A 14,228-nucleotide genomic window follows, 5' to 3' on the forward strand; every position below is an offset into this window, starting at 1 on the left:
ATTGCAGATAAAGTTGTTTATTCCTACCTCACTTCTTTCTGCTTTGCAAGCACTATTGGAAACACCAAGAACCCTCCAATAATTGTAGCAGGCATACAGTCTACTTCAAAAATTGCAAAAAAATTCTGTTTAGTGTTGAACACAAAATGGCATCAACATCAGTTTGTTGTATGATAAAGGCAATAAATACTTTGCAGAGCACATCAGAGTAAAATCTGCACTAAAGGAAAGAATAAGTGTATGGATGTCTCCAGTTTAACTGAAAAGATTTTTAGTAAATTTAAAAAAAAAACAACACTACAAAAACAACTAAACAAACAAAAAAAACAACAATATCCCAAACATAAAAACAAAAAAACCAAACATATACTTGCCCTCCGTTGGGGTATTAAAATATCTTTACAAAAAAGAGGGGAAACCGTCAAATGTGAAGATTCTGCAAATTGGCTGAGATTATACACACAAAATCTCTGTAGCAGTTAGAGTTGGATGAGATCATACTCACTGTAAGAGAAAACAATAAAACATAGCTAAGCTGTAGGAAACTAGGGCAAAGCCACTACAGGAACATGGAATAATGCCATTACAGAACTGCTTTACTATCAAGAAATTACAAAATGGAGAAGAGAAAGCACCCTTAGCTAGGATGGAAGGGCAAAAGGTTGAAATATAGAAGAAGATGGGAGGGTAATAAAACACGCTAGATAGAAAGAGAGGATTAATTGTGCTGAAACAGGAAATAATGATAGACTTAAATATCATGTTAAAGAGCATTTGGGAGCCAGAGCAAAGTAAATGAAAAGATTGTCCTTGATCCTTCTGAGATCTTTACTGGCTTGAATACAGTCATGAAGTATTCAGTGCTGAGGCACATAAAACACTATAAACATTGGAGCAAAATACGAGAAAGCAGCTCCCCTCTTTGTCTCTTTGAACTTTATGCAGAAGAGATGGAACAGACGAATAACAGAAAAACACTGGAAGACATTTGCATATGCTACTGTCTGAGTGAACAATTTCCATCTCCTTTGTTAGATTTTTTCCTGAAGGACAGATATAAGAATAATAGCATTAAACTTAGGGTTTTTTTCTTGATTTCATGGAAAAATAAAATAGACTCACAAAAATAATCTAGAGTGGAGGTTATTTTAAATGCCCTGTGCTCCAGATTTCCTCTCAATATCTGGTCATTTTACATCAGATTTCTTGGGATCTTATACGTGTTTTTAATATGGTAAAAGGTGCAGATCCCACAGCTTCTCTGGTTAACTGAAGTAAATATTTGATTAAAGACTTTGTTTTACTATTCATTTAGAAGTTCCGTAGTTTCAACATGTGTCTACTGTCTATTGTCCTTTCATATGCACCTCCAAAAAAGCATATGCCTCAAACTCTGCTATACTTCATTGTTAGGTCATTGTAGACAGTGGTAATGTCTTGCCTTCACTATGCCTTTTTAAGGATTGCACAGTTCCAGCTTTCTCAGCCTCTCCTTGTATGTCAGGCACTACAGAAATCTTGTTTGCCTTTCACTGTGTCAAATGTATTTCTTGACACTGCAAAATCCATGCTTAGATTAATGATGACTTCTTTGTAAACACAATCTTTCCCTAGAAATATTTCCAAAATCAATGCAGCATGCACAGAATTAAGGCAATATACAAAGAATCACATCAACTCATAACTGATAACTCATTTACAAAAAAAAACCCATAATAGTTTCACCCGTTAGTAAAAATAGAAATAGGAGCACTAATAAAAAATCAAATATATTCTCTATTCTGTATTAATTGGTTGAATTTTGCATTTAATTTTCTAATTTAATAAGAGATTTCCTTGCAGCTAATTTCTTAATTAACCTACTTTTGAATAGAATAAAGAATTTTGGCTTATACATTAACTCCATTGTTATGGATATTCTGGGGTCACAAATGTAATATACTCATTGTTGGGAATATACATCATACTAAATATGATGACATTATTAGGATACTATTAGGCATAAAGACCCACTTGAGAAGTTGTATTACTACTCCAAATTCAAAACCTAATAAATCTTAAAAGGCAAATTTTCTAGAAGAACACAACAAAAAGCAGCAATGGTATATGTTGGCCTTCTACAATTACATTGGAATTTTTCCTTCAGTTTGAAAGCACCTTTTTCCCAAGCTTTACTAGTCAGTTTGAAGAAATAAATACCTATGTACTCCATGGCTGAAAATTATATTGTACACTTGTGTTAAACAACTAAGACTCTATTGTGTTCAGGAACCAAACATTTTATATGTATGAAGATTTTAAATAAGTATTGCCTTCTAAATTATGCTTATATTTACAGTTTCAGAAGGTTTGGGTTAAAAGAGTGGTTTTTCATGAAACTATACTTAGTTGATCTATAGGCATAATAGGCTACCTTGCAGGGTATTCAGGATGAAATGAGATATTTCTCTCATCTCACAAGTATTCTGGGTAAGCTCAGTTGCCTGTAGCATGAGTTCCTATTAGCAATCAACCTAGGCAATATATAGATCCTCTAAAAGCTCTCACATTTAATATTTACTTTACCAATGTGGCAGTTTTGTTAACATATTACACTATTATCAAGGTCTTAGTAGAGTTAAAAGCAACAGCTTGACCTTCCTTCAATAATTGCATAGCTTGATAAAGTGTGGCAGACATTTGCAAATAACTCATCAAGAATGTTAACCTAAGGAAAAAAAGGGAGAGGCTTGAGAAAAATGACAACTTTATTAGAGATGCAATATATGCTAATGCATAGGCTAGAAGCACAACAAAATGTTTCATCTTACCTTGTCCATTAGCAATGTCTGGTTAAAGAATATTTCATTCACCCATTGTACATATGCAGAAAACATGCAATTTCAGGATTATCTTTACATCTTTCTTTCCTCTGCAAGAACTATCAATTTTTGATACACACACTTGCACTGTACTTCTAGTAAATTACTTAAAACCAGAAATGAGGTTAAAGCAAATTTGCAAGAATTACAAAACTGTACATTTTTGTCTATGTACTAATTTGAAAAAAAATGAAATTAAAAATATAAAGGTTTCTATGCAGGAATTCTAAAGGTATTGTTTTCTTTTAAAACAAGTTGCTTTATATTTTAAGAAAAAATTCCTCACCTCTTTTAGCATGGTGCATGTGCAAGCATTAGATAAATCCTACTATTACTACTTGTCAGATTTCTCTGTTATCCCCTCAGGATCACATAACACCAGAATTTCCTGCTGCATCCAAATAGAGATATACTGAACAGCAGTACTCTAGGGTATATATTTTTCACACACTGAATAAGCAAGGAAAAATTAATAGAATAATAATCAATTATTTTGAGTACCAATTTCATTGACTGTGGCTGCACTAAGTGAGTAATTTGCACTGAATCATTCATGGTACTAATTCCCCTCCTTTTTCATTTATGGAAAATCCATGGGCCATTCCTAATTTATTTGAATTTATTATTATCCAGAACAGAATACTTCTAAAACATATGGAAGAATTTTCACTGAAGAAAACAAAATTTCTGCCCATGGAGCTGTACATTTGAAATATACTCACAAGGTTTTCAAATTTATGTGGTTTGGTAACATCTATCCAAAATTCAATCTGAGTTATTTTAAGCTTACCAGTAATTTTATGCACATGAATAGTAATATCTAAAATAAAATTGAAATATTCATATGCACTAAGTTGAATGTGCACTCAAAAACATGCAGGACTAGCACTTACTGTCTGGGCCTTGTAACACTCTAATGCAGCACCTTTTCTCCCCTGGTCCTTTGTGATCCTCTTTCCATCAGGAAAAACATCTTCAATTACTGAAAATACCTTGCTATGCATCATTAAATAAATGCTTTCTTAATAAAGAGAATCCAGGTGTACTAGTAAAATACTATGACTGAATACCCTTAATGCCTCAGCTTCATTAGGCAATGACAGGCTGTCATGCTCTTTTCTTATTTATTCTGGTTGAGTTGCCATCCCTTTCCTGTGGCTATAAATGATGATAGATCAGGTATTACTCTATGAGAATGCAAATATATTTCCATTACTGTCTTATTCATTTTTCCAACCCCACAGATTGTTAACTTAAATCTCCACATGCTCTCTTGAATAATAAAATAAATAATAATAATTAAAAAATACATTTACCTCATGCTTCTAACTGAAATACAACTTAAATACATGTAAGTGCAGAATTAAGGATTAAGTTCCTAACTAAGTTTCAGCAATACTTCCTTTTGAAATTATTTTAATATTTGATACATTCTGGCTTGATAGTAGCAAGCTAAAGCTTCACCTTTTTTTCTCACCTGTTTGACTTTTCTACTGAAATTAAAAATGTAAATGTGAGAATAAGAAATCCTATTCAGAGGAAGATTAGTGAAGGACAAAAGAACTATAGGTCCTTTGTAGAGTAAAGAAATCTTCACCACTATGTCTGCAATGTTATTCATTAATCTCCATAGACACTTCTTCAGTAATGAGTGGCAAATTTAGCATACAAAAAAGATAATTTCAGTTTGGAAGGAAATGATATTTTTTTCCTTGTATTAAGGGTAATGTAAATATAAAAGAATATAGAATAGAAAAGTCTAAGCCAACTACTGCATAACAGAGGAATTCCTAACCCATAAATCAAAACTGTTGTGAAATACTGACAGATAATACTAATTACTTTAGAAGGAACTGCTATCCTATCTTTCAGTGTTCAAAAGTGTTGAACACAACTGGCCTCTCACTCTACAGCACCTTCAAAACAGTTCTATACAGGGAGCTAGGCTAAATGCTTGACTCCTAAAGTTAATGCTACTTAATCTTCTCTGAGTTTTCTTATTCAGAAGAAATGTTCATTACTTTTGCGTGACATAGACTATGACTTGCAATAAAGAAGGGTATCTTATTTTCCATAAATTTTCAGTGTATCCAGCAGGAAATTCTTTCCATTTTCTACAACTCTGTGGAGAAGGAAAATCTACCCTAATCTAATGGCTAAATTAGATTTAGCAAGAATCAGTATGCTATTTCTGGAATGGTGGGATTTAGTTTCCAGGATTCAGAATGAGACATTTGCTCGTTATGAAGTCTAAATGTGCTATGTACCTAGAAAAAGTTCAGTGGTGGGTTTGATTGATTAGACTGATGAACTGTGCTTTTTTTACTCTTGATACTACCAAATTATGCTCATGTGTGGTGGTGGCAGCAACTCCTTTCTCCACCTAGAGAAGAAAAAGAAAAATACAGTGAGATGAGCTCTGTTTTGAATAATGAGGCACTACCTGGAAATCACTACTGATATCTCCTCCACCTAGTGAGGGGGGCTGCATGAAAAAAACACCCCTCTACCAAGTATGACCACATGTATTAAGACCAAAGCTTCTAATGCATTAATAATAAACCAGTCCAGTCCAAAACTTAGTCCCTCTGCCTGGTAGAAGAGGTGAGGCTGCATATCACTGCAATCAATTATAAGGATGAGGGGTTTTTTTCTGTTGGGAAATATCCTCTAAGTCTCTAAACTCTTCAGGGTTTATTTTAAGCATCCTACATCAGTGAATTTCACCTAAATAAAGGTTAATTCACTCCATTTGTACATAGTTATCCTGAAGTCACCTTCAGAGAAATTCTGCAGTGACCAGAGAAGAAAGTCCTGATGCCCTGAACATCAGTACTATAACAGTGAAGTTATGTTGTAGCTGGTGCTTTACTTTACTATTAATTAATGAAGCACAACAACTTAATCTCCGTGCCACAATTGCCAAGCTAATTACACGCTCTTAATTTCAGCACCTGATCAAATAATTGTTCCCTTGTCTTGTGAAAATAACTAATTCACCGTGCAGGAGACAGTTGGAAACATCAAGAGACTGATTCATTCCCATGTATACAGATGTGCTATTTCCATGAAATGTACTAGGAATACTATAGATCAGTAAAATCTACCTTAAATAATTAGAAACAAAGTCCAACAAAACTGGGACAGAGTAATATATGCCTACATTTAATTAAATTAAAAGACAGCTATGCACTTTTCTTGTTCTGAACTTATGTGTTGTGCCCAGTGAGAAATATTCTTCAGCAGTAATTTACTTGCCATTTCAAACTGAATGTTAATTTCAGAAAATAAGCATAATTTCTGTAATTTCTTCTTATTTCCAAAGTCATCTTTCTGCTGAATCGGCACCATGCAAATTACGTCTTCATAAGATATGAAGATATCCCATTTCACAAAAGTAGAATATTTTTCAACTAATTTTCCTTGAATATGTAAATGCAAAAAGTGAAACACAGAAGTTATTTACAAGCACTAACAGATAATATAGTAAAATCTCACTTTCCTATGAAAGCCAGACAAAAATGCTGAGTATAAGTGTTCAGTGTATTTTAGTAAAACTGCTTGAAGAATTACCTTTATTCTACTGTTCAGAGCAGAAAGTTCTTATCTTGTTGTCTTCTTCAAAGTCAACAGCACAAAAGAAAGGAAGTGTTCTTACTTCCTAGTCCAATTATTTAGATGTTCAATTTATTTAAAACTGAAGAAAACCACTATATCCTCAGACTATAGCAATTTTTTTTTCAGTGAGAGTCATAATGATGAACAAATTTCTGAGAACATTTCCAATGCCCTTTATTTGCTTTACTACTCATTCTTTCAAACATGCCAGAGTAAAATTTTGAACTTGTCATCTATACCTTGTGTCAAAGTACAGCTGTCTACAACATTTTCTGGGTAACCGTTAACAGGCACTTCTTTCCATAGGAGAAACCAAGATCAGCATTCATTTCTTCTCCTTGATTCTTTTTTGCTTAATACTTCCTTTAGGTTTGTAATCATTTCCTCAAGCCCATATATGATCTTCTCTTTGTTATCTTAATTTACGCCTAAAAATCCAATGTAGTAATAAAAAACTGTGAAAAGTAGAGGGGGCTACTTGTGCTTAATATAAGAAAATAAGCTCTATGATAAAATAATCAGTTCTTTTGACTTATTTTACTTACTAAGAAAACCATCATCTTTTAATTGTCATACTCACTTGAACTTTTATCTTCCCTAAGAGTACTTCAACAGCAACAGACCTGATTGTGAAATGAACTGATTGTGAAATAAGTTGTTTCTTGGGGCTTAGCTCAAGGGTTGATTATGTGTCTTTCCCCCATGATCTACTCTCTAAAGTCATTTACCATGTAGTCGCTGTTGATAAACCTGTAGGTTTACTCACATCCTTCTCACTTTGTTTCCTTAATTCTGAAGGTGTAACATTTGCCTTTACTGTCCTTTATATCACTTCTTATATTCTGTACGATCAAAAAGAAATCACTAGACACATAATGCATCATCAGACAAGAATCCAAGCTGTGGTTTAGGAATTACAATAGCTCTGACTGAGTCCAGAATCAAACCTGAAGTGTGCTTTCAAATATACTCCTTTGCTGTATTGGGTCAGCCTGATTCCAACATGCAACGATTTTGAATTGTCAAGACACTGAGGGTTAGACTAAATGAATAAGTTCTCACCAGGTAAACAAGAAAAGTACATGTTTTTTTAATGTGGTATCATGTTCCTCACATATTTTTTATTCCAAAAATAAGTAACTACTTAATTTTACTGACTGTTCTCAATTATGCTGATGTCACTGATATTGAGGTAATACTTTGCCAAGGGGGTGTCATCATGTTTCAATTTACCTCAAATGTTTTTTTCATATCTTCACACATTGTGTAAGGAACACAGATGTTTAACAGTGGTTGATTATGGAATTACTGGTCAGAATGCATCACCAGGAAATGTGTGAGTCACTTAAGGTGCCTGCTCTTCAGTGGCATTTGAACAATTTCTGATACTACTTTTGAGCCATTATGGAAGGGGTGTTCTTAAACCTGTAGACATATCCATGCATGACAGAGCTCGGACTTTTATAATTTTTTCTAATTTCATAGGTTTCTACACATTAATGAAGTGATAAAATGAACAATTTACTGCTTCAACACTTCTGACTGGAGTTCTGCGTGACCTTTTTCATTACTTTGTCTTTAGTGGCAGGTGGCACCAGGCAATAAAAAGGCACTGAAAACTCATCTTTGTTTACATTAACACATTAAACATGCATATGTTCAGAAAAAAATCCCACAAAACAACAAAACTAAATATAGCAAATCACAACTCCTCCCCAAAGAAACCACCCAACCAAAGCTAGAAACAAAATCCCACTGAAATCAATGCAACTCCAATGGTATTACAGACACGTGGTTTTAGTGGGGAGAATTATACACTATCAGCCAGTTGGAGCCTGAGAACTACAATTATGACTAGGACTATTTCCTGTGACTATTTGGTACCTATTCTTTTATAATTGTATACCTATATGTGGTGACCATGTTCCATAACTTCTTAACGTTCTCTTGCCAACAGGAAGTGTTTTTGTTCCGGAAGAATAACCAAGTTATAGCTAAGCAAATTTTGGATATAATGCCTCTGTGAAAAGAAATAACACTGTGTTATTCTCTTTTTGAGCAGCTTCGATTTTCAGGTAATATTTCCTTATTTTTAGCCAGTATTACCTAAGACTATATGCAATTTTATAGTGCAGATAATAATGCAGAGGATCAAAGGACATCACACGATGAACCAATATGGTTTTAGGTAGAGTGCCATTTATTGATAGACTGCAAATGGTTTATATAGGGTCAAAGCTACGTGCTAATTTGCTATAGTAATTTTCACGCCATAAAGCAACATTTCTTATTGGTTATATTCCATATCTCACAAGTCCAGTGTTTTGATAAAACATCCTAATGGTTCCCAGGTCAATCTCAAGAGTCCTGTGAGAAACTTTCAAGAGGTCTTTTGTGAAAGTTTGGTCAGTTGCTGTGTGAACTCCTGGGGAGTGATTTCTTCTTTACCACTCAGCAGCAGTTGTGCCGTTGTTTATTCTTTGCTGGTAGCTGCTTCAATCTCACAAAGTCCATGCAGTCTGGATTGCCCACATTGCCATTTTCTGTAAGAAATTACTCTACAATTTTAAGATTTAATTTTTGAAGCAGTAAAGTTAGAAGTCTACTATCCATGAATAAGTACTGAAATTCTGTGGGGAAATTCATAATATAAGGTAACCTTCAGAGTGTACAATCTCGGTTCATATAACTAATATCTCAGAAACAAAGTACTTAATTTGTTTCATTAATTATAACAGTGAAAAATTGTAGCTAGTCCTGTCAGTCTAATTTCAGGGACAGTTTGGTCACCAGTATATAATTCCTATTGTTGGATATAGATAACATTCTCTAGAGAAAACAGTGGATCTTCTCTAATTGAAATGAGCTTCTAGATGGAAAGCATAAAAGATTAGGTTAAAGAAGGGCTAAACTATGTTTCAAACAGTAGTATGTCTGATGTTTGAAAAGTAAGGAAAAGTTATTTTGTTCTAAACTAATACTGATAGGCAAAGACTTTTATTTCCTGTAATATTTCAGATTTGAACCATAAGTAAATTTACTTTCATAGCTCAGGAGATTTATGCAGAAGGGACAACAGGACAAGAAAAAACATGTGCTGTGAAAATAAGTACATAAGATATACAGCAAACCTGGTTTTCCAGATTCTATATTGTGCAAATTAAATAATCAGGTTTTACTGTGTTTTTAAACAAATAATGTACATTTCTTGAATTTCTTATTTCATGGTATCAGGGTCCTAATTCAGACACTGAAACAGCAAATTAATTGATTGATGTCTTATGGAGGAATTTAAATACCAGTTAAAAATACTTAGATGCTACATCCTGTTTCATTAAAGGTAGTTTCTGGGAGATACCGAAATTCTTCACTGGAATCAACCAGCCTTTAGATGTTAAAATATCTGAGAGATCAGAATATGACATTTTGTTTAACTCAAGTTTAAGACTGGGGAGGGGGAAAAGGGGGAGGGAAGATGTCATCTTTGCTTTCTCTTTACTTTCTCTTAACTTTTCTTTTTTTACTGAAATATTCATTGTGTGCCTAAAATTATTTTCCAGTGTCTGTTTTTTTTCCTGAAAATAATTTCTCCTAATATATATAGAAATATTATTTAATATGCATTTTGTCAGGTTGTCAAAGCAAGTGTCTACAATATCTAAAAGTACAATAAGAGTGCCTATATCAATGTGAGGTAAAATTTAAGGCCCTTCTTGCCATTTGATTATCTGAACATCACAAGTCTTAAAGGTTTCCTAGATGTCCCAGTTCTACCTTAAAAGATACAGATTTTCCCCAGCCTGAGGTGAGAAGCTGTGATTTAGTGACAGGAGGGAAATACCGAAAGAAGACCAGTCCCTGTGTAGGTTAAAATACGTTCCTCCTCTTCCATTAATGGAAAGAATTGAATCCTAAAACTTTCCAAGAGGAAGGTCCTAACTGCAGGGCATTAAGGGAAAATTTTTGGCCATACTTCTTGTAATCATTGTAACTATGCAAAACAAGGACAGCAAAAAAGAGTCCAAGATTTCTTCTTCCATATTATTCCTTTTCTGGATGGTGCTACATGTCTCATCAAACATAAGAAAAGTGAAGGGCCAAGCTGAAGTGTGACAGTCTATATGCCAGACAAGAGACAGAGAAAAAGCCACGGGTATCAAAGGCCAGAAAACTGTCTTAAGGGATGATGGGAAGTATAGAATCATAGAAGGTCAAGGAGTTGGAATGGACTATAAAGAACATCTGGTCCCAATCATGCCTGTCAAGGGCAGAGACACCTCCCACTAGACCAGTATATTAGCATATTTCGAGTTCCCAGTGTGCCCAGAATGTTTCTTGGGAATTCTCTCATAATGTGTATCTGGAGAGGGTAAAACAGCAAGTGGATTACAAATTTAAGCTTCAAAGTTATGATAGAAATGGTCAGTGAATCTCATCTTGATAAAAACTCACCCTCATGACCATCATTTTGTGCATGCCAATTTTGTCTGTACTTGTGAGGAAATACCTGCAGGAAAGTTTTGGAAACATATGGGGTTTTTTCCACTTGTTTTTTTTTTTTTTTCCTTTCTGACATCCAGCTTCCTGGAATATAAAGTTTGTGCTTAAAGCAAAATTAAATATTTTTTTCCCAGGAAAAAAATAAACAAACAAAAACCAAAACCAAAATATGATCAAAAATAAGTGGATGCCTTGGAATTTTGTAGCAGATATTTTTGTTCTTTTCTATTACTCATTCCTCTTTCTTGCTATTCTCTTTCTGCTTCTGATCTCCTTTCTTTATCCTCTTTGATTAGTGACATTTTTAACATTTCTCTTATTTCAATCTACATTATACAAAATTACCTTGTGGGAGGTAGAAAACAGCAGAGGATAGTCCCAACATGGTTGATCTTACAAACTCTGTGTTAATGAAAGCTACTCAAGTAACAGCAAACTGCTTTGAAAGTGTAGGAGCACTTCTGTTTCATAAATGTCCCAAAACGCTCTATTTCCGAAGATATCAAGTGCACATTGCTGACTCTATTTTTCCAGTTCAACCAGATACTTCTTGCAGTAGACAAGAAAACAACTGCAATGCTATAGTGAATGCAAGTATTTCCTTTATGTTATGAAAAGCATGGAATCTCTCAGAACTCCCAGCATAACAGAAACCTGGCTGGTGTACAGTATACTAAATGCTTTAATAATGCATTTTTAAACTAAAGAGATATCAAGTGGTTAGGTTCATTTGTATGTCTCAGGTACTCATCCTTAGATAATCTGTCTTATAATTCAGATGAAATGGATGGGATTTAAGCATCAAAAATAAATAAGAGTGTCTCAGTGGTGGAATTCAATCCCTTTTATTTATGCCTCAAATGTTTTCCCTTTATTTACACAACTTTGAAGTGGTACTGCACATTGCATAACTGTTTCCTAACAAGTTGTTGCCGTGCCAGAAAAGAACAAGTTTATGCCCTAGAACAGCATATGCTGAAAGAATGCATAGACTTTTCAACCCAGCTAAAATGAGAATTGAAACAAATGATACTCAGTGTCATGATTTTGTGCAACTGTGACTGCATTTCCTTGGACTCTTTCTTTTTTTCTTTCCCTTTGAAACCACAGCATTTTTGCCTACTGTGAGCTTCACCTGACTTACTTTAAAGTTGTAAAGTTGCTGTCCAGCTAAGAGCACACACTGGGTAGTTTAATGAGGATGCAAGTCAGTAAGAGTACTTATGAAATTCTAGTGGTGTATGGTTTATATGTGTTATGGTTTAAACCCAGTTGGGAATAAAGCATCATCCCCCCTGCTGGGATATGTGAGACAATCAGAAGAGTAAAAGTGAGAAAACTCAGGGGTTTAGAAAAAACACTGTAATGGATAAAGTAAAAGACATGTACACAAACAGAACCAAGAAGGAATTAGTTCACCACTTTCCATGGGCAGGCAGGGGTTCGACCTTCTTCAGGAAAGCCAGACTCCATCACATATAATGGGGACTTGGAAAGGCAAATATCATCACTCCAAATGTCCCCCTTTTCTCCTCCTTCCCCCAACTTTATGTACTGAATATGAGTTTATATGGTGTGGGATATCCTTGAGTCAGCTGAGATTGGCTGTCTCAGCTGTGACCTCTCCCAACTCCTTGTGCACCCCCAACCCAATCTGGTGGGGGGGGGGTGAAGAGCAGAAAAGGCCTTGGCTCTGTAAATGCTGCTTGGTAATACATAAATCACCTCTGTGTTATCAATGCTGTTACTAGCACAAATCCAAAACATAGTGCCACACTAGCTACTGTGAAAAAAATTAACCACTCCAGACAAAACCAGCAATATATGATATCATTCGTCTTCCCTAGGTTGCAGCTTCTCAGCTCATATATTTGCAAGATTATCCAAAGGGCTGGTGTTAGCCTGATGGCCAGAAGTTTTTAAAAAATAGCTCTCTTTCTCTGTAAATCATGTTGGCAGCATCCCTGCTGTAGTACTCAGCATGATATTTTGCATGCCCCTACAGTAATACCTAAGTTACTATTTGACACTCAGAATCTAAAGAATATTCTTTCCTCTTGGGTATGTCTGTCATAGTCCCAGAAACTAAACCAGAAAATTTTGCAATAATTATGCTTTCCCCCTTCAGGCTGATGAGTGGAAAGAAATAAAAAGTTGATTTTTACTGATTTCTTGCCACAATTAGAAGAAACTCAACTGGTGCAGTAGTTTTAGCTAGGCCTCAATTTTAGCAGGTTCAGAGAATCCACGTAGATCAGGAGAGACAGAAGTCACCTGACTGAAGCAACCAAAGAAATATTTCATACCAGATGACACAAAACTGAGATATAGATACAGGAGCAAAAAGTGTTCTTTCAGTTGCCATCATTCTGCAGTGGAGGCAGGACACACTCCAGCTGTCCTGCTGTCCTGGGCCTTGCTCCTGCTGCCGCCACATCATATTTTGTTTTGGTTTTTTAGGGAAGTAGAAATATTTTATTGTTATGCTCTCTCTTTTGCCTTGCTAGGTGTCTTTGAGAGTATTTTATGAATCTAGAGTAATGAAATCTGGTTTTTAGTGAGAGGTAGAAAATTGTTATATCTAACTTGCGTAAGTGTGTGTTATATTGTAGTTTTCCCTTAATTTTCTCTTTTCTGTATAAATATATATAGTTAGTTTAAGTTTAAATCTTAGAGCCTCCAGTTGTTTTCCTTTCTCCCTTTTCTTGGCAGGGAGGAGGGAAGCTGACACTGTGTTGGGCAGTTGGCATTTTGCCAGCTCAACCCAAGACAACTGGTGACAGCATAGCTTTAAAGAAGAGAGTTCTTTCCCCTTCCACTATCTAAAAATCTTTTATTTGAAATAGATTTTATCCATGACATGGAATTTTCTTTCCCATTTCACTTCATTCCTCTTTTCCCGAAAAAGGAGTAGAATCCCAAAAACCAAAGGAAAAAGAAAAAAGTCCCTGTTTCACTCTGGAGCTGTATATAGAGAAAATGGACAGAGAACTGATTGATTGTTGTTAATTGTTTTGGTTTGAATTTTTAAAATTATTTTTATTTGACAGAAATGATCAGCTCTAAAATAGTTGTGCAACATGACTGTCGATGTTTCACACAAGTGTTGTTTCAAGTTCCCAAGGGAACTCATCATCACCATAGGCAAGTCCTCATCTTTGCAAATGTAAAGACTATAATGTAGTAGTCAAGGTAATAGATTGAACTGAACAGGAAAATTGAAGGTTAAGTCTTAGGAAGATTTCAAAG

Source organism: Pithys albifrons, chromosome 1 (genome assembly GCF_047495875.1).
Source record: "Pithys albifrons albifrons isolate INPA30051 chromosome 1, PitAlb_v1, whole genome shotgun sequence".
NCBI lineage: Eukaryota > Metazoa > Chordata > Aves > Passeriformes > Thamnophilidae > Pithys > Pithys albifrons.